The sequence below is a fragment of the Prenolepis imparis genome, unplaced genomic scaffold (genome assembly GCF_030444845.1).
Source record: "Prenolepis imparis isolate NDT839.2.m4 unplaced genomic scaffold, iyPreImpa1.0 SCAF_5, whole genome shotgun sequence".
Classification (NCBI taxonomy): domain Eukaryota; kingdom Metazoa; phylum Arthropoda; class Insecta; order Hymenoptera; family Formicidae; genus Prenolepis; species Prenolepis imparis.
Window position 1 is genome coordinate 6,834,144 of NW_028141163.1, and position 27,152 is coordinate 6,861,295.

Here is a 27,152-nt window from a genome sequence, read left to right on the forward strand (position 1 = left end):
CCGGAAAGAGAATATGCTAAACTTTAATTGAGAGCGGCGATGCCGTCAAAGGGAACCGGAACAACTGACATCTAGATACGATCGTTCAACTGGCTATATTATCTGCATTTGAATCTCAAATCGCTTCTAGGTATCAGAAATTGTGAAGGAGCAACGTTGAAAACCTTCGAGCGAACACTCCGAGGGCTACAACCAACAGGTAACCAACAGGTAAAGCGACATGTCACTAATACAGCTATTTTTCTAGATTTTCAGTCTCTCTTCTCTCACAAGATTGTCTCGATCGCAAGAGTATTGAAGTACCGCGAGATCGTATCTGAGTATTTCGATATCGTAATTCACCAAATTTTTCATGCCTTGATCGGCCCGAGAGTTCTCCATCGAGAACTTTCGATCTCGAGTACTTGTCGTGTAAATGTTTATATTCGATCAGCTGATGGATAATTGTTCGTACTCATTTCATCGGACGTAATGAAATTCGTAAAAAATTATTTATCCTCTCTTAATTAAAAAAATTCTTTTATATTTGAAAAACTACCTACCTATATATTAATCGACATACATAAATCATATAAATTATTCTGTCATATTTTACTGAGTCCTAAGAGAAGACAAAACCGTGTTCATTGAACGTCGCCAAGAATCGCTTTGCTGCAGGATCGTGAACGAGAGAGATCTCTCGGAGTCTTTGAACGTCGATGACCCTGTGTCTTTTACATATTCATATCCCATCGTCGAATCTCGATCGGCAATAGCGATAAAGCAATTTAACGCCGTCGTCCGGTTGCATCGCTGCGTTTCCACTCACTGAAGCAATCTTTCTTACTGGTTTTTTAATAGACTTCCGTCCACAGTCTCGTTGCGTCGCCGATCAGGATACAGAATTGTGCGCGATATAAACAATTACGAAAGAGAGAGAAAGAGATTTCTCTCTGGCGTAGCTGACTCATTTCCATACATCTCTTTAGACTGTTCAAGGATCCCGGACATTCGTGTATCCTCTTCGTTAGACAAGGTATGTTTATCCACGTGTGACTACGGATAAAATCTTCAACCGCGGAATAAGATGTTATTTTAAGCCGGAGAGCTGACTGTTGTCCAAAAAGAATTCTAATCGATTCTGACGCAATCTGAATACGAAGTGATTTTTTAAGTATGATATATCTTCAATCGGGCCGAGAACGAAAATTTTAATTGATTAGTATCGTATCGATGTATGTATTATGTATATCGTCTTGTAAAATTTTGAAAGTTGTAAAAGAGTACGATTATTTTTAGCTTAAAAATATACGATTCGCTATAAGAAATTAATATTAATATATTGTATCTATTTATAAAATAAAAAAAAATTACAAAAATCATATGATTTAATTCATTATATGATTATTGATTAATCAATATCTATTACTAATATAATTTTCAGTCATTTCAATCTTTCACACATTTGTAGATCATTTATATGCTACGCAACCGTAAGTATCTTTAAAAAAAAGATCGTAACTAATAAAGAAATTATACTGCCGCATCTTACTTGACGCGAAAAAAGCAAATTATGTTATAAAAATCTGTCATTATGTCCGAGATATAGATACTTATGTACATCTGCGTAAAAAAAAAGATATTATTTTTCTTTTGTACGAGATTCTCTTCCGAGACAGCATGCAATAATTTTAATCTTTGTCCATCGTCGTAATAGTGGTGTTCCGAGTTCTCCATCTGTCAGGACGACAAGCACTCCTAATTTCGGCAAGGGGAAAGATTCCCTTCTTCGTATCCATTTCAAAGGACAATGGTCCAGCAGTGTCTTTGTGCGATTCGCAATGGAGTGCTCGGATTGCCGTTGATTACTGACAAATAGCACCGGAGAGCAACGCCAAGAAAGATGGAAATAAATTTGAAGAAAGGCAGAACGAAAAGGATCACTATCAATCACGAAGACAATGAAAAGCATGTGGCAGATTCTTCTATTCACTAATTGTCATACAAAACTTTTATAGATGATTCGCGTTAACAAGTGCTTGCGTTTTATTCTTGATAATAAAGTTGCATTCAGGTATATCTTCGCTATCAATCGATAACGTTCAATTGGCCAAGTTATTTAAAACTTGTTGCTCGATATATCCCAAGAGAAGTTACACGTAAACGTTAGCGGCAAGTTTGCTATTATATTTACAAGAGTGAAATATAATAAATTTCATCGTATAATGAGCCCATTTAAAATGAAGAGATTCAAATGTAATCATTGGTTTTCAATATAAAATGCTGTATTCTCATCTAGTGTAGAAAAAATGTCTCTTTCATCATTTATATGTTTAAAACTACACCAATAGATTTGAATTAGAACAGCAAAAGTATACCGCTGCAGGCCATCTGCTGCGCAAACTTTTTAGATTTATTTGAAATCGCATCATCAGCTATAGACAACGGAATCTAATATGTTCTACTAGATTTTCACGGTGATGCGATGGGCTCATGTTCACGGCTCATGTTCCTGAATATTATTTTACCTGAAAATGAATGGAAACGAATTTGATATCCTGAGGCGACTTGGTTTCCGGTTACATTCTGATCTTGCCGAGATGTCGAAAGTGATATAACTTTGTGAAGTAAGATCGCAATTAATAATTAATTTTTACAATGGAATAGTTTAAAAATTGATTACAAGAAAGTATTATATAAATATTATTTTTTGTATTATTACAAGAGAGAAAAAAATAATATCTATAGTTATATTACTTTGTTATTTTACGTTATTTTAATTCAATTATACATATAAATAGAAAATTAAATTTTACTTTATTTTTATAATTTGTTACCAATTAAATGTAAATTCCTAATGAATGTAAAATTATAATTGCATGATTTAAATACGTGAAAAAGAGAAGAGAAATTTATTATAATTTAAAAATTAAATATCAATTCCTGTGTAATATTAAACAATTTCTTTTTGCCAGGAATATATAAATTCACTATACTGCATTATAATTCCTAAAATGCAACGTAACCATGTCGCCAGCAAAGAAACACTACGTATTTTATTTCGGGCGTATGCACTTTCACTCTTTTCTTTAGCATGGTCACCTCCTTCACATTTAAATAGCAGTTCACACTGCTCGGAGGAGTCGCAAGAGTCCACTTAGTGGTTCCGCACGAACAGGTCCCACACAAAATAAGAGGGCCCCACAATTGTCCACTTTCCAACGTTCATTCAACATCATTGTTCGTGATACGTTTTCCATATAATGAGAATCTCCTTCTCGTAATAAGAATCTTCTTTCCACTTTTCATTTATTTTCTTTCAGAAAAGTTATACGTCATGTCGTTAATCATTCACGAATGCGAATGCTATAAATTATTTTCGTACAACGACAAAAATATGTTTAAATCTTGAGAAATAAAATAATTCATATTCTTTAAATATAATTGTCCAATCCATTCTTATTTTTGTAAATCGCGAAAAAATATTAAATTTTTTAATTTACGTAAAATATAAATAATTGCGAGTGCTCATAGATACATGAACATTTGTTAGCGCATAGGCAGCGCATTGATACGAAAGATTTGCATCGTAGTCAGCGAAAAAATAGCCTCGTTATAAATATTAAAAGACGAATTCTTAGAAGAATAAAGCGGGGCAAAACATCCGCGCTGGATTTACGAGGCATTCCTCTTGCGCCGCGGCTACGTTTATCCGCCTTTTTCGGCTCTACAGTAAAGTACGGTCATTACCACTTGTACTTTTGTTGCTCTCACCGCGCACATTTCAGCCTCTTCGGTAACTTCATCCTCAACGACCACGATGGAGAAGAGGCAGAAGGGAGGCAACAGAGAGCAGTCTGTGCATTTTAATTGTTTGCTATGCAGACAACTGCCGTTCCAAGGCTTACGGTTTACATTCTAAATCTGACCGTTTGGCCCTTTTGGACGATTCCACCGAGATGCATTTCGGAGCCCTAGAATTAGCGTGGCGTGGGGCCTGCGATAGATTGCAGGGTTGCAAACGCGAAGACGACCGACGGGAGAAACGAAGAAGAAGAATGACCACGGAACACTAAGTGTGGGAACGGCGAAGATTGGCCCACATGAAGCGTGACTAGTAGTGCTGGCAAGAATCAGCGATGTACATTCCTTTTTTTGCATTTTCACATATAAAATACATTTATATAAATTATATAAGACTCATGAAGTTTAAGAAACAATTTGTTTGTCAATTTAAATGATTGATTTGATCCGCCTGGCGTTAAAAAATAAATTTATCATGTTAAAATCAAACGTTTATTTCTATTTTCTCAATACGATGAATGTCTAGAACTGTCCGATGATTCAAACGAACATTAATGTTGAAAAATTTGCGGTACTGTTACGTAGTCTAGTACGAAGAAGATTTGAGTTACGGATCGTTGACGAGAGCAGCATAGACATGAGAAACGGTAACAGCTGTTTGTTACGTGTCCACGGGTAAATTATCACATTTCTAACCATGTAAATCGATCTTTAAACACTGTGTAACACCGTGTTGCTGATGCAGCCACCGCTTCCTCGCGCTACGAACGAGATATGGACGCACGCGGCACTTTTGCTTTACATAATGCGAAAGTGTTCTGAAAAAAATTATAACAGGAACGGTCAGTTATTATTTAAATTTCAGTCACACAAACTGACCCAGTTCCGGTGGGAGCCGGTTGAAAGAAGGGCTGCGAAAAATTCCCATCGCGAAGGCCGCGGCGACGTAAGAATGGCGGTTTCACTTCGTTTCGTGCAATTGCGTGTCGTGCCGGCTGAATGAAAACCTGTCGACGATGAAAGAGGTATCGATGGTCAGCCCACACGCTGACAAGCGGCGGCTTCTTCGCAGTTATATAATTTGCGCGCATCGCGAGAAACGAACGGTACTTATACAGTACCGCAGACTGTGGTCGGTATCTCAAAAGTCGGTCGAAAGCGAAAATTCCGGTTTCAAGTGTAAAATCCTGTTGCAACGCAACACATGTCGGAGAGATTTATCCGACGTGAACAACGACGAGAGCATCGTTGATTCTCGATTTTCCCTATTAATATAGTGACATGCAACTATCGTGAAATCTAGGCTATTCATGCTATAGAAATAGTTACCGTAAAGATTGATTCTAATATTAAGATCGTGCTTCAGAGAGCCTCATTTTGTATACCAAAAATATATTCTCATTGAATCGATTATTTAAATTAAATGAATAAAAAAATTCATAATAAAAAACGAGAACGATATTTCGTTAAGTGTTCGGTATCAATTCAACGAGCTTAAAAATGAGCGACTAAAAGAGGCGGTCGTGAAAATACGTAGGATAATGGGCTGTGTACAGATTACACCGTGTTATAGATTGCGCTCTGGAACCGCGTTTCACGGAAAATCGTTCGATAATAACGTGTCGATAACGCGAGCATCGCAATTTCGTGCGCGCGGATTCAAATTTGCACTTGTGACAAATGATCGCGCGGGTCCCGAGAGCGAGTGATAAATCTCAAGTAGAATCGTCGCGGTGGACGTGCACGAGCAGGCAACCGGTTCAGGTGAGTCCGGATCATGATGATGTAAGTTTCACCGCGGTCGCAGAAGATCGATCGATATTACCTGATAAATCCCATTATTAATGCGCGAGCGTAGTAAGAACTTGATAAATTGCTGGCACTGGATACACGTTTAATAGTGACGATACCTACGCCCTTAACACAAAACGACCTCCTCAAAGGGCCGTAGGGCGATTTATTTGCTAGTTTGCCGCGATCATCTCGTCGTATTTACACGCGTACGTGTACACGTTGTCCTCTTTCGTTATCGGAGAAATCGATAACGTATCCGTGGAGGATCGATAATGGGATAAACTGCGTTCGCCAGGCTCTTTTTGCAAGCAAATTGCAGGATGTGACAATCGTAGAAATTAATTTAGAAAATATAGTTTGTTAAAAATGTGTACAGGAAGAAAAAGAGATAAAATGTAATAAAATAAAAAAATAATTAAATGCAATAGTACACAAATTAATTTATTTAAAAAAAATTCCTCTTTATAATATCTTTAACAGCTTTATTACATGCAATATTTCTGAGTAAAAATTTGTGTTAAATTATATACCTACAGACAGACTATGAAAAATAGAAGTTATCAAACTCTTGATCTTTTAAGATCACCTTGTAGCACAAGTCATTCTACCTCAAATATCCAGCAATCATCGTATTCACACATAATGGAACGGCTGCGCAACTAATTTCTGTACATCTCTGATAATACTCGGGCATTGCCGCAAATAATTCGTGAGCTGGCAAATAAGAGGGAATCGCGAGACAATCGCCCCGATATTTACACGGTTATAATTGACTCTTCCGTGCACGCGACGCTTTGTGGCTCACTTTAAAGCTGTCCAAAGACCGCCTTATTCGTTTCAGAAACAAAGTGGCCTGCACTCTGGAACGTCTATCGCTACGAGAGATCGCAATGAGAGACACGTATGCACATATATGTATCTCCAATCGCCGCGCTGCGCCATCATTGTGGCGTGATAGTAGCTGTTATTTCACGGCGCGGACTCCACGCTGCAGCCGGCTGCAGGTGCAGCCACCTCTTCGCACTCGATCCTTAGACATTTCGGTGTACATTGTGATCGAGTGATATAATAAAGCCCGTGGGAAACGGATAACGGGGCCACCTGACGCAACGCTTGCAACGATATATATTTATAGCGCATGTGTGTGTTTAAAAAAAATACGTATCTGGTACAAAAAGAGGATGCGAGTCTTGCATTCAAGTATAAAAGAGAAAAAGAGAGAAAAGAAGAATTGATTCCGACTTATAGATTGCTACGACATATGTAATATGTTACTTTTTTTTTATCTTCCTCCCGACATTGTACATAATAGCAAATACATTCAAATGGGGATTCAAGTATTAAACGAGAAAATATAAATTTAAAAGGACTGATACATGTTTGTAATTTAAAATTAAAAGCGTGCGTTAATAACTATATAATATAATCATCATTTGCATTGTTACAGTTACATTCATCAACTCGACAATGACCGATGCATAGAAATAGATAATGCATACCAGATGATAGACAGATTATTAGTTAGCAGATGACAGTCTATGAGTCAGTAACAATTAGAGATATCATTAACGTTGAGAAACCTCCATACAATTTGTGGAATTAAAGTATCATAGGGGCTGACGGGTTACCGAAGATTACAGTGTACAACGAAGCATTAAGGCAAACCCTTTCCGTGTATTCAATTCAGTATGCCACTTTTGAACTTGTAAATTAATAGTGCCGTCGTCACTAGACAGACAAAAAGGGAAAAAAAAGAAAATATTACGAGTATACGTATTACGAAAACGACGCAGCTGTAAGTTATCAGTAACCGAGATGTGTGTGCATAATGATAATGTATAATCAACACATTTGAAATAAGAAAATTATCTTTATACGCATATAATGTTAAAGAGCTTTTTGAAATTTCTCGGAAATTTTCGCGATGTTTTCGGAAGCTTGTCTAAGCAAGAAAATAGATAAATCTGTGTTATTGATTTCCATACAAAAAGCAAAGTAATAAAATTAACATGTTCGAGAAATATAAATGGAATAGATCAAGCACGAAAAAATCCATTATAATTCTAAAAGTGTCTGTTTCTCTCTATTTATATGATATCTTATATAACGTATCGATATAATGCTCTCTTTTATTTTTATAATTTTCTCATGTTCTTATAAGAGCAAATGGTCGACAGTTTTGATACAATTATCACTGTTAGTGTTCGCTTATATTTTATAATAAAAGGGATAATTTTATTTAATAATGAAAGGGATAATTGGCGACCTCACGCAACGTTGCGATATAAAGAAGCGATGTGAGACAAAAAAACTGCGACAGAACGATTATTGACGGGATAAATTTTTAGCTTCACCTACGCGGTTGAATCACGAGAGCGTCACGCGAGAAACACGCAAACACTTAGGTGAGTGTATCTACAAGGTTGGAAACCCTACGAAGTATTCGAATTGTCGGTTCTCAACGGGACATCGAGGCCGGTACCCTGCAGGGCACGGCGTGGTGCCACGGCACTATCATCCTGAGCTTTCACCGGCGTCATCATCATCGTCATCTGGCGGCTCTTATTCTTCCGGTCTCTGGACTTAATGGACGGATCTGTCATAACCCGTTTCAGCACCTTCGTCAGTGTCGACAATGAGTCGCAATAATGACTTGCAATCTACCGTCAAGATCATAGGCGGTGATTTCGCGGAAATAAAATCGCTAATATCGCGGAGCATTCTCGGGATAGAGATTAAAGTCTCAATGAAGGCACCAGCAGAGAGCGGCCCGAAAAGCCATCCGATTTTTACCGATTGCATCCTTTCATACTTGATTTCGGCAACTGATTCGATCTCATCGAGTTGAAGGGAAACGATAATTCAAGTCTCATCCAATATATAATTTATTTACGGTCCAATTTCAGAAAAAAATTGCGAGCGAATGAAAAGATTGATAATATTAGCAAGATATTCAACAGATTCGCCGTCAGATGACTTTCGGTACGATAGTATAATAACGCGGTATCATATTTTTCATCCACGCAGCGACTTTCACAACTTTGCTTCATATGCTCTCGCAGTCACGCGAATCGATTTCACGACAAATTACAACCGCAAACGAGCGTGCAATAGATTCACGACTGCGACACGCGTGTGAGAGAAGAGCCGCGGCACGTTCGCCTAACCGTCCCACAATTTCTCACAATCAAACGATCCTCTTTCCGCCGCTTTGAAACGCCCCGATGCACTTTCTTGGATTAAACATCGCCCATCGCCGACGATTAATAGCCGTCACGTTGCGTTTCGCTTAACGCCGCGCATTCATGGGGACCTGGGGACTTGGGCGCGCACGTGTACGTGCGCACACGCGTTCACCTGGGCCCGATGTTGTGTTTCCCCACCTCTCGAGAAATGGTCCCCAGGTTGCGGCACAATGCCCGACAATTCCTACGAGTAAACGCGTTTACATATGCATACAAAAACCGCAGTTTCCGCGCGAGACCGCGCGAATGGAGGTACCAAGTTGCGGCCACAAGCTCCGCTTCGACTCGCGAAAAGAAAATATCGTTGCGGAACGACGCCAGAATACGACGACGACGTCGACGAGGAAGAAGACGACGACCACTACGACTCGCACACCTGCATCTATAGAAATGTCGTCGGAAACCAACGCGACGTCCATTTACGTAGCCGACTCGGATTAATGGTTCCCTCTCGGATCTCCCCTCCGAGAGATACTGTGTTCCAGGAGACACGTAATCGAAACTCTCGTTCGATTCCTGAGTGGGCGAGGACAATTTGCGACTGCGCAATACGTCTCTTAATGAGCGCGAGATTTATCCGCTATTTATATCCGCATTTGCGAACGCAAGGAGATAAGAATGGATGTTCCAGCTGATCGACTCGATAAAAATATCAGCTATGAAAATAAACGAATGTTAATTAGATGTCCTTAAAAAAAAAGACATAAATACATGTCTATTTTTACAATGTATAAATTAATATTTATAATATATAGCTATATTTAGATAAAAATATCCTGGTGCTATTTTTAGATTAGAGTCGAAAGCTTAGAGAGCTCATACAACTTGGGATATGACGCGATTGCAATAATTATTCAAAAATATTATTCTTCCAACTGAAAGATATAGCTTTTGGAATCATTTCTCATATTTTCTTCATCCCTAATAACTGTGATATAATCAGTTAATACTGCTTTAACATAAAAATGTGAATAACATATTAAAATGCCATAAATACGTATAAGATTCGATTATATCTCTATCTAGAGAAAATAATGAAATTAAATTTATTATTTCAATCATCGGAGTGACGAGTAACCAGATAATTAACTTACGCTTTAATAGCTACACTAATGATAGAGCAATTATAATGAGATCTTCCGGAGAAGATTCCTGAATTTTGTATCACTTACTCGCGTATTATAGAATTTCAAGCGAACGGCTCTCTTTAATCTCTAACTGTGGGGAAAGTTTCCTCATTGCATCTCTCCAAGTTCAAAATGAGCATCTTCTAGAACAGGCGGATTATTCATACCAACAAACAGTTGGTTGTTCCAATGATCGCGATCATTTCGCATTCGCGCCGCGCAATAATAATTCAATAATGCTATATCACGACGTTAAGCTTATCACGCACAGAGCGTTCATATCAAAAATTCCCTGTGATTTTTATTATTTTAATGATAAAGCATATGATGATTTATTGAATTATCGTTAGATTTATTCGCCATTAATTTCGCGATGATTTATTTAGCATCGTTCATTAAATCAAATGAATGAAAACAGAGATACACTTTTTTTTATAACTAATTGTAAGTGTTTAAATTTCAAATTAATATCAATTATAATAATTAATAAATTAAATTAATTATTTGAATTATTTTAAATTAAAACACAATCTCAAAAGTATGTCGTTTTACGTATTAAATTAATGGTTTCCGTAACATATTCGCGAGACATTGGATTCCCGGAACCTTTTTACATTAATGTGACATTGTAACACCGTTGTTAAGCCGATGATGGCGAATAAAGTACGTTACTTAACGATCCACGCGTTTATACGATTTCCGTTGGATTTAAATAAGGTCAGAAATTTATATCGCGACGCGTGTGTCGTACTATTAAAACGATATAATTTATATCCGCGCGGATTAATAGCTACCATAATTCCGAAGCCGAAATATAGCGAGGGTCGTAAGTCACCGCAAGACCACTCGGCACCGCGGTTCTCCGATCGCGGTAAGCACAGCTCGGTGCACCGAATAAGATATGTTATTTAATGGTCGCCGTATTTGTACTGGTGTGCACATTCTGAAACGGGGCAAGAAGCGTCGCTTAGTACTTCGCTTAGGACACGGGACCAGAAGCGAAATGAACGAAGTCATCCTTGGCGCGTTTGAATTAATGGCTCTCTCATAGCTCTCCACGAGCCATAAGTAATACTATTAACTCATAGAGTATCTCCGCGTAATCGCCGTATCGTACGATGTATCGCGCGCCTATGATTATATCATTTTGCGATATCGCATGGGATATACACGTCGGATGTTGCGAAACGTAAAGTCACGGCGTTTTCATTTATAGAGAGCGAGGAACAATCCGTGCTGGCCTCGCGTTTACTGCAACGATGAAATACAGGAGTCTAAGAGAAGGCGCTTAATGGAAATCTTTATTACGCGATAAATATACGTTTATATATCGATACACGGTACAATAATATATAGTATAATCTCGAAAACTTTCAATGGAGCATCCTAAATCACTGTTATTTTTTCAGGAGGATTTTATGCGCGAGAAATTCATTTCACTATAATACTAAAAACAGCATCATGTTTCCGTTTAACGTTAGACTAGTAATAAAAGATACAACATATATATCTCTCTCGTATCTCGTAAAGGTCTCTCGAAAAATAGATGAAAAAAAATTGACGAGATGAATGTGACTCGAGCTGTCATCGTCGAGGAGAATCGATCCTCCATTGACATAAATGTGCACCTCGTGGTCTAGGATATCAATTACACTCTCGTCGTAGCCCTCGGCGCGAAAATGTCATTAGACTCAATAACAGCAACCCCCTCCCTTCTTCCTACTCAACTCGCATACGCACAATTCCACCCTCGTCGCTTCCGTTTGATCAACTTTTCCCGATGGCGCTATCTAGGGAGTATTGTGTTCCGCTTCCTTGCGCCACCGAACTTTTCCCACCCTTCCTCGCTTGTCCTTCGCCTCGGCTGCCGAAAGCAGAAGCATGTGTGTGAGACGCGCTTAAGTATTCACCAATTTCAGAAACTTGAGCACATGTGCTCGATTAAGATGTTTGAAGAATTCTTGCTGGACGATTTTTTATCATCTTCTGGCAAATAAAATTTTGTACTTTGAAAACTGTATCTAAATAAATTATAAATTTACAATTTGCATAAGATGGATTAATCCCGATGAAAGAATTTTATAAAAGAATCCGATAATTATATATAAAAGATCCTGCATAATATGACAAATATTTTAATTAAATTGACGCAGCAGACTTAATCATAATATTCTAGATATTTTGAATCCGTTCAATATATCCGGATTTTTATATATATCATCATTGTAGTGCTGCGGGCGATATTATCCGCAGAGTGACTCGTATCATCGATATCAACGAGAGAACGTTTTCATTTTTCTCCATTTTTCGTCGGGAGCGAGGTAATATTTTCGTTACGAGCCTCGGGACTTTCTAGTCCCGTCAAGTTACTGGAAGGACACGGCAAATCCCGCGGCATCGCCCGGCGCCCGGGATCAGGGAGGGTGGTGGAAAGAGGAATTGGAGACGTATATACGGCGGGGCGGAAATATATACGTGGCCTAGAGGGTTCAAGGATGTGCGACGTTGTCTTCCACAGGGGGTGGATTTGCCTTGGAGGAATCCGCGGTCTTCATAGAGGGAGGGAACCATCCCGTTAAGCCATCATGATTCCACGAGATAAACCCCCATATTATGTCGCGTGGGATTATGCGGAAAACCAGCCATGAGACGTGGCGACCCGTTATCTTTGTGTGCGCGCGTGAGACTCGCGGGGTGTATATATATCTTATATATATATATGTATATACGCGATACAATTCTGTAGGTGTATAAAGATTTTATGGGCGCGCCACGTCTCACGGAGACGAATCGTGTCTTCTCGAGAAAAAAAATTTTTTCCCCTCGCTTCGCTGGCTACAAGAAGAAAATTAAGAAAGCTTTAGGATAAGAAAGGGTGCGTACGCTTGCACACGTACGCACCCTTTTATTATTTTCCCGCTGACGGCTTCGTGACAAATGAGCCAAGACATATTTGTGCTATGAAAATATAATCTTGTCAAGACTATACGAAATATTACGTTCACATTGACATGTCTGCACTGATTAAATTAAATTAATCATTATTTGATATAGATATAAATCATTAGACACACTGAATTGCGACTCCTATGAAAAGAAGAAACTTAATTTTTCACGAATTTTCTGTAATGTTCAATTATCTCGAGTTTCAAAAATCTCGCAGCCTCGCATCACGCCAGGTTTTTAATATCCGAAGGCGAAATTCGCGCGAGATCATTACGAAAGCAACGAAAGCATCACTTCCGCTGATGGCCGAGCATGAATATCAGTTTATCGGTCGGAAAAAAAATCCATAAAGAAGTCCCGAGTATACGAGCCGTATTTAAGGGATTTTAAGGAACCGCGACGTTGCTCGGACAAGTTTTCGTCAGTGCCTTTCGGGGCCGGCGCATTTTTAATTAAGCCGTAAATCGAAGTGCCGCGGCCCGCCTTTATTGCGGGCCTAAACTATATCGGTCGCGCTCTTAAAAAGATGCAACACGAGACGAAATCGACTTGCGTCGCGCGCATAGAGCTCTCACCGGGAGGCGATTCCTTTTTATCTTAAACCACCCTTGGAAAGGGCGCGCGCGATGTTCTGCATCGTTCGTCGTAATGATCGGCCCCGCTGCCAGGAATGTCGTAAAACAGAGTCAAGGTGGTCCGCGGGGATGATTCGAGCGTCCGTTCCCCTTTTTTTCCTCATTCTCTCTCTCCTCTATATAAGTCAACGCTCTTAAACCTTAATGTCCCGGATTGCATTGCCTTTTATTCTCACGCGAGCGCGATCGTTAACGCAGAGACACATGGAAGAATTCGCCTAGTGCACGTGATAGAACGCGCTTATGGTTCTTTCGATTATCGACGAGCATATCTGGCTCTTTCTTTATCTTTTCTTACTGCTGACATCTCCTTAAATATGCAGTTTATTGTACTATTTTTTAAATATTTTTACCTTTTGTACGCGCACAGACATAATAAAAATGATGAGATTTTTTTCTGAGAAAAAAGAAAAAAAGAGAGGTTCAACGAAGAAATAGATAAGAAAAGCGACACTGTTGATGTATATTAATTATGTAGATTAGAAGCGTTACGAAGAGTCATCTAAAACGGTGATAGAAAAAATACATTAAATACATAAAAAAAAAAAAAAAATTGAAGAAAATGTCTAGCAATTACGAGCGAAACGTTTGGTGTGTTTGTTTATGCAATCCAGGAATAAAACGGTAACGAAAGACGAATGCCCTATCACTGTTGAGTCATACTCGCACCTCCGTTAGCCACTTCGGAAAGAACAACAGGCGAGAACAACGCCAACGGAGAACTCAAAGGAGAAACGGAACGACGTATAAATACGGCGAGAGAAGACGGTGAGAGGCGAGAAGGACGCATAGATACAGGTCGCATCCGTTGCAGCTCGTCGCCTTCCACTTCCATTTGAATAAAAGCAACGATAAGCACATCCTTAGAGTCGCTCGCAGTTTCTGAATTGTTTCCGCTTCTTAAACCCCCGACAAATTTATTATAATAACTACCCTTAAAGCCGGCGGATCTCTCTCGCAGTTCGCCCTCTCCGTCTCTCCCACCCGTTGCCACCGTCTTCAGGTTCCGCACTCATTTCTTCGTCTCTCTCTCTCTCTCTCTCTTTTTTTCCTTTCTTATCTACCACCTCTCACGCTGCTTCTTGGCCTGCGCACCAGACGCTTCCACCCCATCGTCTACCCTGAATGTGAATGCGCCTCTGTTGTTCATACCCGTTCTTCTCCTCGTTGCCCTCTCCCCCTGCCACCGCCTTCGGTTTTCTCTCGCGAGGAAGAACTCCCTTTTCTCCGGGTAGTCGCCGGGCGAAAGGAAGGATCGCTCCCGCGAATAATGTGTTTCTCTTTTACCACGTGGCGAGGAAGCCCTGGGATAAGGGAGACTGAAGAAGGCGCATCAGTTGCAATATTCTCTCAGCGCGCAAACGTCAAGTTTTCTGAATATTTCGAGCTGGTTTACGGCCCAGCGCGCGGCAGTTAATCATTTTACGATAATTACACGCTTTAAAGCCACGGAGTTGGATAATTCTCTTCTTATTAATCCGGCAGACTCAACGCGGTTTATAAAAATATATTTATAATGTATGCTATATTTTAATTTAATTTTATATGTATAATATTATATTAATAAAAATATATATATCTCAGATTTTGTGCGTATATTACATATGAATTAAAACAGCCAAGTTATTAATTATATGCATAAATGTAGATTTAAAGAAAAATCTGCATTTATTCTTAAAATCTGATAAATGACATAATAGCAAATAAACAGAGCGCATAAGAATGGTATGTACGCAAAATGTTTTACGAATTAATATTATAGAAAATTTGAGTAACTGTAGAGACACAAAAAATGACGATTAGTTGCAACGCTATCCATATACCATTGAAATAATTATAGCCGACTCGCACTGCAACTGCACTCCCATTTTCTAAACGAGGGCTATCGTCCGTAGAAAGTTCTATTCTAAGGCGATCAACACCTTAACAAAGAAATCAATGTTTCTCATCAAAGGAACCACCATCGCGACCTAAGCAGACGACCGACTGTATATGTATATGTACGGTTCACTCTTAATATTATCCGCCGTAACCGCCGTGTTATGGTGTCCGTAAATAGATGCTGGCCCGACGCGTGTATTTTTTTCGCCGCGGAACTACGACGTTGAAAACATCGCGGGAATTATACGCGGCGAGGAAGAAGACGACAGACAAAGTGGAAGACAAAGGAAAGGAGAAAAAGAAAGAGAGAGGAGAAAGAAGGCTCTGAAGCGGGTGGTTGCTTCGCCTCGGCATGGTATTTACGACGTCATTTCCTCGTTGACTGTCAATAATTTCCCTAGGGGATGCGCGGAAGACACTATTGCCTCCGCCGCGCGTCTTTGGACGCAGCTAACCGTCGTCTTTCTATCCACCTATCTCAACCCGCGCCACTTTTTCATCTCTTTCTCTCCCTCTCACTTTTTGAATTGAAAAGACGTCGAGAACGAAGCCAGCCGAAAAGTAATATCGTATAGATGAGAGAAACGTGTGTATATAAACGGCTCGATAGAGCTCGAGATCGATTATGCGCTTTAGATAATTCACTTGTATGCACGGTATATATGTGTTGACTTACCTCGAGTCAGTTTCGACATTTAAATGTCGAAGCGTACGAGCGAGAATTACAGGCATTCATTACTTCGATCAATCTAACCTTTCGAATTAATGACAGCCTTGTTAATTCCAGATTTAATTACCCACCTTGCGACAGCTAGTTTCTATTAAATAATGCGTGTGTAAAAGCGCGAAAAATCATACGGTGGTAATTATAATTAATACACACGCAGAGATAAGTATCCTGTCATATATTTGCCTATTTCCCTCAATCATTGAATAATTATACATGCCTAGAGCAATAGGGCGGGGAGGGGAAATATCTTCAAGTATATTGTTTTGCTTAGTGAATGTGAGTATTACATAAGATAAGAATAATATTAGATTAAAGGATAGTTTTCATAAGATAATAAAAATATATATAGCTATTAGCTATATATCGTAATAATAACAAAATCATCATCGAATGCAGACGTGTGTATTCTGTTGTTCTATTATTCATATTTTATTCTTCGTTGTAATTTTAATCTTAAAAAAAATAAAAAGATAAAAATCAATAAATGTAGAGACCTATAATCGCGATTTAATGCCGCGATTGATACGATAAATCATTTTGCTGATGAAAAACGTACGGTTTTTTTAACTTTTATAATTATATGATAATTAACTTACACGTATATTGATCAGTCTGCGCGCGACTAGTTATTATGCCGTGAGCCCCTTTAAAAACAGTTAAACGCGGGAAAACTGCGGCTTCAAGAACCAAGGCAGCGCGTTGCCTAATGAAGCATCTCCTTTAACTAATTTACAATCAGCGTTTTCTTCTCGTCCCGGTCGAGACGACGAGCAAGATGCCGAAAGGGAGACGCGCGCGGAAGAGGGAAGCGGAGCTGAGAAGGACAAGAGTATCTAAGTTCCCCGTATACTTTCTCCGTCCCCGAGATTATCGCCGCCTTTTCTCATGACCCACTCTTTAATTTTCGCCATCGATACCGTAGCATCCTCTTTAACTCATTAGACTCAATCAATTATACGGGCGTACGATTACTGTAGTCGCCTCTTTCCCTTTCTCATTCTCACTCTGTTTCTTCCCCTCCCCAGCTCCGCCGTCCCTCCCGCGTCGTCCTGTTCAACAACCCCGTTTTAATCCCTCGACCGAGACCCCGAGTGGTATCCCGAGATACTAGGGTTTACCAAGGTAAACCTCTTAGCTCTCCGATACCACGAGAAGTCAAGGTCGTGAGACACGTGACGTGGTGCGTCGTGATCCGCCGAATCTCGGAGAACCTGGCGAACGATATTCGCCGAATCCTGTATAGTTTTAAACACACCTACCTGCAACAAAAAAAGGAATACCTACATTAATATAATTTATAAAACACAATTATCATTACAAATCAGAGTGTTTGTTCTTGACGTCATATTATAACAATATATAATACATATCACATCCTATCTTTGATGTGTATACAAATTCTACAGATTCTAGGCAAAATATCCTGCATATTCATATGTTGTGTATATTTTTTAAAATGTTTTTCGCATAACAAAACTATTTTCATTAATATATACCAACATAAAAATTAATGTTTTTTTAATAATAATAAAATATATATTATATTTCTTTTAAGTTACAATCAATAATCAATATTTCAGTTGGATTGGAGTAAAAAAAATTAAATACAATTTCTTCAGCAAGACCAAAACGATGAGAAGCAAAGGTATGCTACAGCTCGCTCTATAACAAGCAGCCTGGCTTTGTTATCCCAATTTAATGCACACGCAAACATCTGAAAAGGCATTACAGCAGGGTGGCCCATTTGTTCTCTACATGTCCAGGGCCATAATGTCATACGATAAGGCGCGGATAGCACGGATCGCCATAGTGTGTTAGCCGGCAGTTAAAGTCCTATCACTGTACATCTCGTGTTATTCGTCAAGGCGTGACGAGTGGGTGGAATTTTTATGTCTTTGAACTGGCAGCGTTTCTCTCCTCTCTCTCGCTTCCAAAATCGCTTAAATAAAACTCGATAAGTTAACGTCGAAACATCGTTATAGTCGGCCATTACGATTAACTTGATGAATCGGGCACTCAAATACACTGTTGCGATGAGCACCGACGAGCTATATTTGACGCAAACAAATTAATTTAATGGATATCGATTTCACATGTGGCTATACATGTGGTAATAACAGCGTAATGTATATGTATACTCTTTGCTCGGGGCGAATTAGGAATACTTATTAATAGAATCGTATAGAAATGTATACTAACAAACTTAATTTTTTGTACATTAGAATTTCACATTTTTTTATATTATAGATATATGAATAAAAATTAAGAATTAAAAAATATACCGGTGCATTATCAGTCGATAGATAATAGTTACATACATATTTATTAAAACTTTATATTTTATATTTTAATTAAAATTAATTAATTCTAGCTCAAATATCGTAAATTTATCCTAAACAATACTTTCCGATTCAATTTCAAAAAATAAATCTGGAATTTAATAAAACGTAATCATTATGATGTAAATAATGTCGAATTCCGTGTCTCAATTTATAATACATTCTAAATGTATTTAAATAAATATACTTAAACGAAATAAATATATTACATTACAGATTACACTAATACATATAAATTGAATGATTATTAATTTATGTTTTTCTTTTAAATAAATATTTTATAATCAAAACTGATTGTATTGTTCTACTGTCTCTATTAAATACTATTAATGTGAGGCTTTAAAAATTTAGAAAAAAGTGCATGGAGAAATCATGCTATAAGGAAAGAGGCGTGATAGAAGAAGAATGTCGACGCGATTCGTGATATTATGCAGGATAGAATGACAGGAAACGGTGTAACATCAGCCATAGGTTCCATGTACGAGGGTGGAATATGCTTAACGTTAATTTGTACGATAAAAGAATTATTGATTTTTACTTAGGCGGCCCAGTCAAGGGTGTGAGAGAGAGAGAAAGAGAATGCACGGATAGGGGAACCTTGCTTTAAAGTGGAGGTACTAATGAGACGCCTTTAACGCATCGTTATGCTATCTCACGGCTGGAACCTTAAGTTAAAGATGTCATTTGCTTATACGCGCGGAGTATTTGTCTCTTAATATTCTAAAATATTTTTAACGAATGTAAATATGTCGCTAAATGCTCTATGAAAAAAATATATATCTTAGAATTATATCTCCATATAACACTTTTTTTCCATATATTAATTAAGAAAACCGAAACATCTACATATTCTCAACAAAATATTTAACGCATCGTATTTCTTTGCTTCTCAATAAATTATGTGAAAAAAATATTCCTCTCGTTTCGAAGACATATTCATCGCGATTTTCTCGACTATAGATCATGTCGCTTGAAAAAAACTTTACTTACATAGAGTTTAGCACGATATTAATTAACGTAATCGGCCCGAGCAAGTTCTGTTCGGCCGTCAAGTTGTACATGCTTATGTAAAAAAAACCGCGTATACATTATGTGCATGTGAACCGTCGCGGCCGCGACGGCTTTGCCGCGTCTGAAAATTTGGAGTAATAGGAAAACTCCTGAGCGGAAAAGAAGTTCAATCTAGCCGGGCGAGGGAGAAGCTTGGAAAAGCTCTTTGGGCTCCTTTGATTCCAACTCGACCCCTACCACCTTCTAAATCTTTTCCCCTCCTCCTTTACCTCATCCTCCGTCTCTCAACCACCGTCGCCTACGACTCCATAACGTTTTTCACGATAGGAAGAAGCTTCCAAAAGTTGCTTTGCCAAGTTGCCCTGCGGCTGTGCATCGGGCCAGTCTCTAAAAATCTGACTTTCTTCCTCGCTTTCTTTAACCACCGTTGCGGATAACCGTCTACGGTCGGGATGGATGTTCTCTCTATATTTACGGTAGGGAAATGATGAAAGAAGAAAGTGATGGAAAGAGACCAGCGTATTCACATTTTAGTGATCGTCAAAAAGCAGAATTGAAGAGAAGAGTTGCACATTTAAGACGTTGCAGTAAAATTATGTTTTCCATCTAATTGAGATTCGATTCGTTCTCTCGAATTTGTGTTTACATTATTTAAAATAATAAACAGATGTTAAAAAAGTGACGGTTCGTTAAAAAACAAGGCACACTTATAAAGACATATCTTCTACTTCGTCGACAGAATTTGTTCATTTATATATATACGTGTATAAGTTTCAAATGATATCGAATGTTTTTGTTATTAAATATTTTGTACGTTATTAAAAATTACGCACATGTCATTATTGTTTAACACTAAAGTATACATCACTCTTTTCAAATTCTTATAAAGATTAAAAATAAATTTTACTAAATTAATGATTGTACATATATTATATTTTCACATTTTATAATCTTCTAGAAAAAAATTTATAATTTTAGATCAATTCGAATTCATCCATTTAAAAAATTATTCCACGGCTAGATATTTTCATGTCTTAACAATTTTGACCCACATTAATTATTGAGAAACACACTACAATAAAATGCTTCCATTGCAATCCGAAATGAGCAGCTTGACGAAAATCGCATATCGGAAGACATCCGATCATCGCTGGATGGTCGCGGGTAAGGAAAGAAATAATGAAAGTCCACGTCAGAGGAAAGTGCTCTCTATATTAACAACACAAGGCTCTCTCGAGAGAGAGCGACACGAAGGTGCGAAGAGGGAAAATATAGTGCTTCCATATCCGTGCGCGGCTGTCTATCGATTCTCGACGAGTATAAAGTACTGCGATTCCGCCCGTCGCCGAGTCGACGGAATAAATTTGCGCTCGCCCGGGTAAAACGGGGTGAGAGCCCGCGGAGTGCAGGCGGGCGAACGAATCGGGTAAAAGGGTGGCGCGGTGAGAGAGGGTGCGATGTCGGAGTCGCAGGACACCGGAGGAGTGCAGGCGGGCGGGAAAAAAAGGAGAAGGAAGAGTAGTACGCGAGAGGAAATGGAAGAGGCGAACGGGAAGAGGCGTCGGAAAAGCCGGAGCGCGCAACTCCAGACTGCGATGGGAATTTTCGAAACTACCTCGACCTCCTCCGCGCACGCCATTTCCTCCGTCTCGCACTTTTCCGCCCCTTATATTCGTTCTCCACCGCTCTCTTCTTCGCCCGTGCCGCACCGTAGCGCACGATCGAGTATCAACCGGCAAGCAGTCAGCAAGGGAAACGCGTGCGTGTACAAGCGTTTGTGTAGGTTTCACGTAATGAGAAATCTGGCATGCACCTCAAAGTTGCTTAGCTAGACGGGCTTTTAAAACGCAGAGAGTTACAAGTTGCTTGATCTTTATCGCGCGAAAAGTCGCTTCAATCCGGTTTAATACCAATGTCGGATAAAGTATAGAGCCGACAGCCGGATATATTCGACCCACCCTGATAATAGTCGGTTACTTTAGAAAAAATTTCATCACGCGTATAATTAAGATATTAATAAAATTACAGATAATTAAAATATTTATATTATATCTTTGTTATAGCAGAGAAAGAAAAAGAGAGAGAGAAATAATAGGCAGAAAATATCAATCACTATATGAAGATTAATAAATAAATAATATGAAGCATCAACAGAGAGCAGATAATGGTCGTAATGGAAATATCCGCATATATATTTAAACTCTTATTCTTTTTTCTCCTTCTAATGAGGAAAATAAAAGATATTTAGATTTCAATAATTTTATAAATACAAATATATATATATATATACAATTATATAATTGCAAAATAATTTAATCGAATATATTATACTTCATAAGAACATAAATTTTTATAACATCCATTTATGCAAAATATAAAATAGTTTTCACACGAGCTGTTACAATCAAGGATTATTTAAAAAAATTGCATCTCGCTCATAGATTGCAAATATTATTTCCTTTGCAATTCTCATTTTATTTCAATATTCATATTCTTCAACATCAAGCGATGAAATATTATATTTTAATAGAGATTGTCGCCCAGAATCATATACGATGTTATTGGCAAAAAAGCGCCAAGATCCTTTTGTTCTTACCCTTTCCTTAAATCACCCCATCGTCGTTTTGCGGTGGCGAAAGCAAGCAGGAGAAGGAAGGGAACTTCTCTTTGGCGGTTGGATCGTTACAGCAGCTGATTGGCGGGAATCTTGTTAAAGGTTTCGTTTGAATAATCGCCACTCGATTCCGTCGATTTTCATGACTCGATCCTCGCGTAATGACGCGTAGAAATTCGCCGTCACCCTTCTGCCCTTTCACGGACAATAATTTCAAGAGTCGATTTCTTGCACGCCGTAAGCATCTCCCTCATCCAAGCAACGCGATCGCTCCTCGTTATAAAGAAATTCAATTTTATGTTAAATATTCCTGAATGCGCGCGATTCACCGGTAGTATCGAGGTCAATTTATGATCCTGTCCGATCTTTGCATTTACAACATCTTTATTCATGCACAACAAACTTTAATAGATAGAACTTGCAAATTGACTGCCCTCTCTCTCGGAAATTTCATTCAATTTCTGCTATAATTTTAATAAACTGGCTCAAAATCTGCGGCAAAATCTTCAATCTCGAAATTCTGACGCAAAGTGTCGCAGTCCGCAAAAGTTTCTTTTAAAAAGCACGATCGCGATGACAAGGACCACCGCGACTGATCCGTCTTCCTGGATGTCGCGTGAATAATTTAGGGCGTATTCGTGCACCTAAACCCGGGGATTACTTAAATTTTCAGGAGAGTATTCCATGGCGCCGAGTCGTCGCCGGTTCTCTCTTCTTCTCTCTCACCGTGGCGCGGCGCGAGAAAAGTTACAAATATGTTTACGCGACTCCGCAGGTGCGGCGGTTTACACGATTATCCATATCCCTTTTCGGCGCGCCGCACGACGAAGGGCAATTCCGCGCCTGCCGGAGGACGAAAGGGCGGGGGTGGCACCGGAGAGGGAAAGGGAGAGGGAGAGAACGAATAAAACGCGTATCGGAGGTACACGAGAGCGCGCCGCGGCAGATCAATCTTCCGTTCTCTCCCTCGTGCGCGTCCTTCTCGTCTTCCTCCGCGAGGTCTCCCACTCTCTCGGTTGGAGCCTCCTCACCTCCACCTTTCGGTTCCAGCCATCCACCTTCTTTTCCCTACGTAGACATAATCCCCCCCGAACTCTCCGCGTCCCTTTTTTCCCCCGTCGCCACCCCTTTACCCCGCGTGCACACGTGCGTGATACGCACGCGTGTGCCTGGAAGAAGAAAGCGTGTATATATCCTGGAAAGTTCCTCCTACCGGCTCGCGATAGAAACCACCTTCCGGATTTATCGGGCGTGGGGCTATGCCATTATTTCAGGGATTACTTCCGACGTTACCTGAAATTTTTCACTGCCTCGTACTACGTCGCGCTACCCGTCTTTTCCTATTCCGGGTCGGAAGGGAAAACGTGGAATTCGCTACACGAGGGAGAAACGGCGGAATGGAAATTCCAGATCAGCCGAAGGAGGAGGTGAAATTTCGATCTCGAGGTAGGATCCTAATCGGCTTTGCTTCCGTGTCACTCTCTTCCTCTCTCTCTCTCTCTCTGTCTATCTCGATGTGCCCTACGAGCGAGACCTACGCCGGCCACCCTTCTCAATCGTTGTCCTCCTGAGCGTGAGCATACGAAATTGAACGAGCATCTTTAACGAGCGGCGTGCACTGGCTCGATAAGGATGTTTGAGCGGCAGGCAATGCGGGACCTCATTTCCCTGTGCAAGCAAGAAATTTTATACTTATTGAAGCCCACGTTACACGCTCTTGTTCTTATTCCGTCTCGTTAAGTTATCCTTCATATCTGTCAAAATCCACGTAGCGTTACCATGTGATTTTGTTGATCGTTTGCAGTTCAAAAGTCAATTGCCGCAATTCTTGGAGAACTCAATAGCGTTATGCCTTTTGCTAAGGCAGTTTCACACAATGTATATCGTTTACTAGATGATATAATACACCTTTATACTTTAAACACAATTTTATAAAAATAAATAAAGTATATATCTTGTCAGTCTATTTAACATTTTAATTTTGTTTTGTAAACGTGGGAATAACAATTTACGATTCACGTGATAGTTTATGAAAAGTATAAAAATCAATGTTTCTTTTATGTGTTTAGAACAGTTTTGAAATAAATTTTTTGAAATACTAGATTATTTATTTTTTATTTAGATATTTAGTTATTTGACATATACTATATACATCTAAAATATGCATGTAATTTAGCTTTTTCGATATTGATCTACAAATCTCTCAAACTCGTAAATCCTACCTCAACAATAAATTTTAAATATTTTAATTGATAGAATCTCCAACTCTCTATCTCTCTCATTCTTTTCCATTTTTACGAATTCCAGAATAAAATTGCACGATGGATTCTACAATTGTTTAACTTTGTTTCATTAAGTATTTCTAGAATTGAATTCTCTATATGAGAGAGATCTATTCATCGAGCGAAATGAACAGCGTAAAATGACTTACAGTCTCACGAAAGACGAAACGTTAAGTCTAAGCTACTGGAAACTTCATGAAGCTCCTAAAGGGGGAAAAAGGAAAGAATATTCTATACTCAGCGTATAAGTAGACGGTATTTCGGGCCCGAGGCACGTCGGTGGGTCGGCAGGCGTGGTCGTGAGACTCCTCCGATATTTCTGGAGCCAGCCGAAGGAAAAAGGAGTCACGGGCGTGGAGGAGAGGCGAGCGGGGTGGTTGAATGTAAAGGAGGGAAGCTCTCGGTGTTACCGGGGGTGAGAAGGGGGAGGGGGAGGGTGAAAGTGGCGCGGCGTTCTAATGCGATTCCGATATCGGCCCGGACATCTCGTGAGCCGACTATACCTCCCCTACCCCTGACGTCCCCAGGACGATCTCATCCTACGATGTGGACGAGCACGTCAGGATGGGTGGCGGTGAGGGTGGATCGCGAAGGCAAAAGGGGTCCCGCTAAGGGCGGGGTGGCTCGTAGAATGGGCCGATATGTATGCCGTGAGCGCACCACCGACCGGGCCGCCATCTTGGAATCGATGTCGATCAAGCGGAAGGAAGGAACTTCTGCGCAGCTCGGGGGCGGCCGAGGTGTACCCTCCCCTGCTATGTGTGTGCGCGCCTCCACATACACCCCATTCTTCCCCTCTGCTTCCCGTGTGCCATCTCATGCTCCCTCCGCAGTTGACCCACCCTCTGGATATACCTCGTATGCGCGAGAACGGATGGAGAAGCAAACGTAAATCGCGGATTTCTTCGTCGTAAAAAATGGCGTCTCCAATATCGCCCGAGATGCAAAGACTTTGGTTGTTGCATAAAAATTAAATGACGTTTTGGTATTCCATTCTTTCGATATATATTTTTCCATATTTTGCATACGTACAGTGAACATTCTCGTTACAATATTGTTGGAAAACCATAAACAAATTATTGTTTTGAAATAACTTGATATATTCACATTTCAAATACGTGTACATTTGCATACACAAGTAGAGACAAAAATTCTACCATGCAAATGTCGTACTATTCGTATATTCAGCTTTCACATCCGTGATAGATATTAAACAGCGTGACTTTATTGATAAAACATGTTGTATATCGATTGCGCTTACCAGGGATCGACGCCATCTGATCCACTCTAATGAGATACAAACAAGCCGACGCTCAGCTTGATGAGGGAACGTTGACCCACTTTATCGGGATATAGATATACCGATGCAAAATCCCGTACGACGACGACGTTATTTATAATACAATATAATACATTCAAGCGTAGCATAAATCAGTGTGCTTAGGGAGGAAAGATGAGACGAGAGACTTTCCAGATATCCTAGCCAAGATATTCTCTCCATTTCACCGTAAGAGATATCGCCGGTATTGTCGCGAAATTATCTTCGCGGAATGCGAGAGAGAAACTCCGCGTCGGTGCGAGACGATGCGACATAGTCACCGAAGAATCGAGAGGATGTGGGGCCAGATAGGACCGGTAGGACGGCTGATTTATGGGATTATAGGTTGCCGGTATAAATGTGCCGGCGAAAATGGCGTCTCTCTGCAAATCGATCGTAAAAAGGATGTCGCACCGGAGGCGTACAATAGCTAGCATCTCGTTCGTTAACTCCGCGGAAATAAATAAAAGCACGAACCCGAGGGAAAGGGGGGAGAAGAAGGGGGACATCGCAGATATCGTAACCGGGAGGACGATAGGGGAGGGCGATATATCGATATATACGAGAGAGAGAGCCTCGTACTCTTTTATAATCCATAAAGAATCGAGGCCTCTTCGGTGATTTATGGATTATGGCGCTGGAGCACGCGAGCGTGGAACTCTGCGAAAAAGAGACGAATGCCGAGGCAGGCCGTCTTTTCATCGTCCTTGTCAATGAAACGGATAGAGAAGTGAGCGCGCTCAAAATGCTGGCCGTGCGAATTTACGACTTATCGATCCGATATCACGAACGATCACTCGTTCGAGTCTTCTCAAGATAAATGAATGGTTTTGTGGCACCAAGAAAATGATTACCACGAAAATAAAAAACAATCCGCTATAATTCCAGCTGACAAAACAAATTAAATATATATTAGATAAATTAAGTAAATCCTTAACAAAAGAATAAACTTATAATTTAGAAAGCATAACAAATATAATAATAAAAATTAATAACAATAATAAAATGATCTAATCTTGAACATCATATGAAATTTTCTTTTTCTTATTTGTTGTAATTTTACCCCATAAAAATAACTCGATATTCGCCGATTTGGGAAAGAGAAAAGAGATAGCAAATTGCGATGTAAATCGAAAGAGAATTTCGAATTCGTGTGGAACAATTGACACTTAGAAACAGGGCTTAAGGGCAAATGCGGTCAGTGTGCCTCTATGGACTGAGAAATACGAGGAGTTGAATGGCTCGTGACCTTGGCCCCGAGGCTGTTAGCCTGGGGTTAGTAAGGTAATTAAATGCCATGGACGGGGTTGGTTGCTATAACCGGTAGGATAGAACGAAGGGTATCCAGGGGGATGAGACTAATTGCCGATGCAAGGAAAACCATCCCTCGCCGTGCCACCGGAGGATCTTTCAAGGTGCTCATCCTTCCGATTATACCGCCGTTTTA

General features: G+C 39.7%; 1 protein-coding gene and 1 long non-coding RNA gene across 3 annotated transcripts in view; both read right to left on the reverse strand.

Moving 5' to 3' along the window:
* The window catches only part of Mesr6 (misexpression suppressor of ras 6), a 660,805-nt gene that overhangs the window by 474,890 nt on the left and 158,763 nt on the right, over positions 1–27,152 (reverse strand). The window lies entirely within an intron of this gene.
* Positions 16,339–27,152, reverse strand: part of LOC145936329 (uncharacterized) — a 53,113-nt gene continuing 42,299 nt past the window's right edge. Inside the window, exons 3-4 of one of the 2 annotated variants that reach the window (XR_014425378.1) lie at positions 16,738–17,400; positions 16,339–16,593 (exon numbers count right to left, since the gene is read on the reverse strand). This is a non-coding gene — a long non-coding RNA (uncharacterized LOC145936329). Of the gene's footprint in view, positions 17,401–27,152 lie in introns of both variants that reach the window. The other variant, XR_014425377.1, reaches the window with a different exon arrangement.